A 7,123-nucleotide genomic window follows, 5' to 3' on the forward strand; every position below is an offset into this window, starting at 1 on the left:
TGATGATGGATGGCATGACAACCTTCTTAAGAGTTTGAGTATGTTTTCTTTTGCTTTTTGTGTAAATAGTAGCTAGTGAGTAATGGTGCCTCAGATAAAGCTTCACTTGGGCCTAACACATTTGCCTTTGATCCTATGGTCAAAAATAAATTGTTGTGTATAGGATGGTGAAAGTTGTGACCTTGAGACCCTTGTGTTGGCCGATAATCATCAAGTGGTTTTTCGGGACCATTGTGTTGCTCAAATCTTAGCTAAGGTTGTTGTGGGCCCCCGACTCTATCTCTTTAGCAATCCTATAGCTTGTGTGGTGAGAAGTTGAATTGCAAGTCCAAGCCCCGAGCCATTAGTCTAGAACTTGCCCTGAATGTTTGTCTAGGCAAAATCCTAAGTGTAATTTCACTTGAGACGTGATTATAGGCTCTCCTTGATCCGAATGATGTCTTGAACACTTCCATAGTCTACCAATGATAATATCCCTAGTCAACCCTTTTGAGCCATAGACCTTTTTCTTTCACAAACTACGATACAAGCCTTTACCCATTCTAAAAATACTCTCTCTTGGCACCCGATCTTTCCTTTGCACAAGGCAAAAGCATAAGTTTGGGGGGGGAGAGACGAGGAATGCAACAAAGTGGAAAAAGGTACAAAATGAAGAAAAGGGAAGGCAATGAAAAAGAAAGAAAATCAAAAAGACAAAAGGAATGATCAATGTAGAAAAAATGAAGGGATTCAATAAAAGTAAATAGATGAAAAGTGTGGAAAGTTGAGAAAGGAGAAAAAAAGATTTGAAATGAACAAAAAAAAGTGACAGTGTGTCTCTCTAACCCCTTAGAAAGAAGTTAAATGACTTAAAAAGTCAAGTGAATATGTGCCAAAATAAAACAAATTGAAGTGCTAAAGGGAAGATGGAACTTACTTAGACCAAACACTTCCTACCCTGAACCAAAAGCCTTCACTATATCTCCACAAAAGTCATATATAATCTTGAGTTGAATGAAGCTTACATTAGTGGTAACTTACATAAGGAGCAAGCTTATGGTACTTAGAGTCGGACTTGTGACCTTTCTTTGAGAGAGATGATTGTGTTTCCACTATCCTCGTTCTGAGTGCTACAATCTAAAAGTGAGGTCTACTTAGGGAGAGTTGAGGAGTATGAGTTTGGGTTCCACAATGAACAAAGTAGTAGAAAGGGTTTCTTTGATGAATTGAGTCAACTCTTGATGCTCTTGTGTCGAACTTAATCCATAGTGTTTAGAAGGTCGAATGTTGTTAATGATTCATTTGAATTGAGGGCAATTGTTAGTCCCAATTGATGCTAGATGAGGTCACTTTAGGTCAGTTGAATTTTCTTGGATTTACTCTTAAGGGATGGGTCTTATTTTGTTTGCTTGAGGACAAGCAAAAGCTTAAGTTTGGGGGAGTTGATAACTAGGGATATAGTTCAATTTACACTCCTTCTTACTTGAGTTTTGATTAAAAATGTGTACAAAATAGTCCCAAATGATTACATGTTGTACTTGTTTGCAAGGTTTGGTCAAAAAGGTAACAATTAGTCAAAACTAGCTCAAAAAGGAGTGAAACATGCACAAGTAACAAGAACAAGTCCAGGCACAGTGCAACAGGTCCACTGCGGTCGCATTCCATTTGGTGCAGTCCGCAGTGAGGTGATTCAAAGAGTGCATAATTCGGAAACTCAAACATTGCGGCCGCAAAGCATTTTATGCAGACCGCAATGGACTCACCGCGGTCGCACTCGATATTGTGCGGTCCGCAATAATGGGGTTCTGAGAGTTGGAGTTAGGAGATTTATTGCCAATGCGGTCCGCGGTCCTCTTTGTGCGGACCGCAAAAGAAGCCACCGCGGCCGCAGTGCATTTTATGCGGCCCGCGGTGGCCAAGTTCAGAGAGCAAAGATTTAAAGCCAAAAGCATCACCGCAGCCGCACACGATTTTGTGCGGACCGCACTACCCCCGCAGGGGTATTTTTGTCCAGAAAATTTGGCCTAGTATAAATAGTTTCTTTTCCCATTATTAGGTCATCAGTTGTATTCTAACTTTCAACTATGCTCGTGAACAGTAATTCTTAACCATTTTGAGTAATTTTAGAGTAGTTTTATCATTGAATCTTTGTAATTAAATCTTACGGGTTTTTCTTCATCTATTTCTCAGTTTTCTTCTATTATTATGTGTAGCTAGACCCATTAGCTAGGGTTGTGGTTCAACCCTAGTATGGGTAATTGATGAGTCTTGAGCTTTAAGGCTTGAATGTCTATGGGTGTTTAATATTAGGACTAATTTGTATTTTCCATGTTGAATTAGTGGTTGCAAATACTAATTTGTGCCTATTTGACTTGGGTTCTTCTTGAGAAAGAGAACTTGAGTCTAGGAAAATTAGTCCAACAAGGAATGAGGTGTATTCAAGAGATTGATAGCCCCAATTAAAGGGTTAAACCTAGAGATAGTAATACCCGACTTGAACCTAGATTGCTTGCACAAATTATCATACCCAATTGGTCTTGAAAAAGTCAATTAGGGCAAAATCACTCAAACTACCGAGAGGTATAAAGTGAGATGTTTAGTGCATTGGTTATATCGTAATCCCCAACATGACAACCTTGCCTTAGATTCGAGAACCCGTCAAGTATCCACCTAGGAGAAAGTCACGTCCCTAGTGCCTCCTTAACCATCTAGACAACCTTTCAAGTATCTTACTCTTAGCTTAATTTAGCATCTTATTAGCATAAAATTAGAAGTAATATCAAAACCAATGATGTTTGGAAGAGTAATTAAGAGCAATTACACATCTCTAGTTTAGATAGAAATCCAATTCTCATTTCTAGCTCCATGAGGATTCGATCCGGACCATCTCGGGTAAAAGTTGCTTCGACCACTCTCGTTACTTTGTAGTGGTGTAGGGTTGGCTCTGATCAGAAGCCAACGATAAAAAAGTCGAGACCTACAACTCCAGGGTCGACCAAATTCCGGGCACACCTCCGGTCCTGAAAGGTATGGATTCGAAGAAGTTCATACAAAGGCCGTTCCTAGAGGAAGCAGCTTCGAAACCCACTCCAAAGAAGTTCAGAATGCTAGACCTCCCAAAATACAACGGGACTGTGAGCACGTGATTTTTTCCCTATATGTATTACTCCAACAAATTCAAAACAAAATAATTTCTTTTAGTGTTTGCAGTTTTGTTAGATTTCATGGCATTTTCTGTTAATTATTTGCATTTGTCTGTGCACATTTATTTTATTTAATTCATGAAAAATACAAAAATATGTTGCATCTACATTTAGGATTTAATTTTATGTTTTAGATAAATTAGCAAATTAGTTTGTTTTATAAAAAATGAAAATCGCAAAAATAATTCATTTTGCCTTTTTTACTTTAAATTTTGAATTGTGCAATTTTTCCTTAAATTTAGGGTTTAATTAATTATTGTAAATACCATAATGAGTGATTAATCTATTTGGGTAGGTTTATTTAGTTTGAAAAATTATTATTAATTAATTTAGGATTTATTTTGATTTTAGGAAAAGAAAAGAATTGTGGATTGAAAAAGGAAAAAGAAAGAATGAAAGAAATCTGGGCTCAAACCCGATTTTATTGCCTCAGCCCAAGTAATAACCACTCAATACCCGGCCCAACCCACGCCTGACCCGGTCTGGATTTCCTCCCCAAACGAAATGACACCGTTTCATTTAGATGGATCCGGGCCGTTGATATCGCCTGATCCAACGGATTAGAACTGGGGGGGGGGGGTTCAATATATATATGTCCTAACGCACCCTACCTCTCCTCATTTCATCGTCCCAATACCCCCGTCTTTAGAAACCTGCCCCTCAAACCCTAGAAGCCGCCGGGATTAACCACCATTGATGGCGACGCCGACGTCCAATCGCCACCAAACTTACACCAAACACTCCCCTCCTTCTCCTCTTCCCGAATCTACAAATCCCCACTCTCGAATCCTAACCCAGCCTCTCAAATCTTGAGTCGAAAGAAATGACCGAAAACCTAACACATCCAAATCACCCCAAATTAACTTCCCAAAATCCCCATGGTTCCCTCTCCCCAAATCTCTAACTCTTTTCCCTCGAATCTATCCGGAATCCCTTAAATCTTAAATCTGAAGTCTGAACCCTAAAAGGCCTATTCTCGAAATTGGTTGCATGCAAGGTTATGTCTCGAGTTTTCTGAGTTTTTCAAGGCCAACGTACCACAAAATAATGATGCTCGCTGGTTCTTGAAAAGGAACAAGCGATTAACATTATCTTGGGTTAAGTTGGAATATCAATATTGATTCCGAGTCTATTTGGTAAGTTTCCACATTTCCTTTTTGTTTTGTTTGTTTTTTTGCGTTATTTCACATATGTTCTTCTCTCGTCTATTATTTCTGTAGGTTTAGGTCTCTTCTGTTAAATTTGTTGAATTTGTTTAGCTTTTGATTTTAGGTTCTTCTTTGTTTTGTTTTCTTTTAGAATTTTCAATAATTTTGTTGGTTTGTGCATTCTACATGTTTTAACTTCTGATTTCTATTTTAGTCGATAACTAATCTAGTTAAATTTGGTGTTAATTTGATAATCTTGTTAATTCTAGCCCATTTATAAGTCATTCATTTAGTCTAGATTTTTAAATTTATTTGAAATCGTTTAAATGCTGCTTTCCTCTGCATTCCATGAGATTATAGAATGATTTGGTTTATTTTGTTTGGGCTTTGGGTTTCTGACCCATTTGCAAAAAGAAAGGCAGCCCGTTCATTTAGTTAAGCCATTGGGTCAACTTGACCCATAGATTTCAGGGTGAAAACAGGGATCCTAAGGGGTAGTTTAGGAATTGTAAGTAGAGAATCTCTCTATAACTGATTGAGGAAGCTTCTAGGAAGCTGGGGAGGGGACTGTTTCGCAAAAACAGAATTTAAACTAGGGGTGTTTAAGCTAAAATGAAAATTAAAAAGGGACCAAAAAGGCAAAAAATGACCTCTTAAGGCCTGCCCTAATGCCTTGCCTATAAAGACATCTCTATCTTGCCTTTCAAGGCAAGGATTGGAAGAAGTTAAAAATACAGACCCAAGAGATAGAGAGAAAAAATACTGAAAATAAAAACAGCTGAGTTTTCTTAGAAAATTTGGAACTTCTGGATTTTGGTTGAAGACTAAAATTTCTACTTCTGGTTCGGAGTTTTGATTCTTTGGTGGTGTAGAATTCTTGGAAATTTCATGATCTTACTACTGAAATTAGGAAATGGCTTGAGTAGTTGAATTGGTTAAAATTCGGTTTGAAAGTCTTTACTGTTCCATTGGCATTCCTGAGTTGATTTCATCTGCTGAGTGGTCGAATCTGGGGCTGACTGCTATTGCCTGTTGCTGACCTTCTCATCTTTCTATTGTTTAGCTTTCCAGGTATTTCTTTGGCACTATGGACATCACCTAAAGTGTAATATGGAGTTTGAATTTGGAAATATGATAAAGTGACGTTATTGTTACTGAATTCCATTTCTTCTCCTTTCAATCTCATCTATGGATGTAATATTTAGCTCTAGAGATATTTGATTAGTATATTTGTCATGAATGGGGTATTATGATATGAGACTGAAGCTTTAAGTGACCTGATTCTTCTGCTTAACTATCAGATTTGTTTGAGAATAGTTGTAGGTTAGGGAAATGCTTAGTTATGTTTTATAGTATCCTGTTGGCCTGTGTTAAATTGTTTGTTGGCGTTCGAATGATATGGTATCAAACTTGATGCCTCAAAGTCATTGTTGCTTAATGTCGACCCCCCATGTCCTGCTAATATGAGCTTTAGTTAAGGCTCGGGCCTTCATGTTATTGCTTAGGTTAGTTAGGTTTTACTTACCAGTTAGAATCACATATTGTATAATTTCCAAAAACTGGATTTTGTCATCACTACAATCTCCTGTGATTGTCCATTGAATGTTTAAAGACTTAGTTAAGGCCTGTTGCATAATGCCGGCGTTGGCTTGTGTCTACATAATCAGTCGTTGCTTGTGTGCCGTGGGGACTCGATCTTGAGTCCTGCACCTACTGATTTCAGCTTCTCAAAGAAGTGGGCTCGTTCTGGGCCCAAGCTCGAAGGCAGCAAGATATTTTCATTTTGTTAGATTTTTCTTTATCTATAATTCAATGAATTGGAAAGTTAAAAGAAGTGAAGGTCGTACCAACTGCTTGCAATTTAACTCGCGCTAGGATTATTCGTGAAACGTGAGTGTTGGATCACATTAAAAGGGATATTGGATTGATTATGTAGACATGAATCCATTTAGTTGCGCTGGCCTGGAATTGAAAGGAATTAAGGTGTGCCGTGCCGAGTAAAACCTCAAGTTGCATGGCTCTCATTTTAGTTAATCATGTATTGATCCTTAGAATTCGAGGTGTGCCGTTTAGTTAAATTCCACGGCCCTCGCAAAGCTGCAAATGCGAAAGACTTTTAGGCGCGTTAGTTAATAATATTACTTTCCTAAACTCGGGTGCGCATTTATGTGACCCAAATCCAAATCCCAACAATGTTAAAATATGTCGAAAGCCACGGGTGCATTTATGTGACGTGGTTCGAGACGTATTTTAATAACGTTGCAATCTTCTTAATAATTAAATAAAGCGGTTAAAAGGTTAAAATGTATGTAGGTCTGAACATGTACTAAATCAGATAATTAAGCCGAATATAACAGTTGAACGACCGTGCTAGAACCACGGAACTCGGGAGTGCCTAACACCTTCTCCCGGGTTACAAAATTCCTTATCCGGATTTCTGGTTCGCGGATTGTTAAACAGAGTCAATCTTTTCCTCGATTCGGGATTGGAACCGATGACTTGGGACACCATAAATCTCTCAAGTGGCGACTCTGAATCTTTTAATAAATATAATTCCGTTTCGATTGTCCTTTAATTGGAAAAACTCCCTTATATACTCCCTTCCGGGGGTGTAGTAGAAAAAGGAGGTGTGACAGGGACCTCAAACCCCAATGAGCACATTACTGCATACACTTGCGCAGTGAAGGGCAATAACATAAAGGACGACGAGATCGAGTCCGTCTTACTAAAGAAGTTCGGGGAAACACTATCGAAGGGGGCCATGATGTGGTATCACAACCTAGCTCCTAACTC

This window comes from Nicotiana sylvestris, chromosome 8, assembly GCF_000393655.2.
Source record: "Nicotiana sylvestris chromosome 8, ASM39365v2, whole genome shotgun sequence".
NCBI classification, from domain to species: Eukaryota; Viridiplantae; Streptophyta; class Magnoliopsida; order Solanales; family Solanaceae; genus Nicotiana; species Nicotiana sylvestris.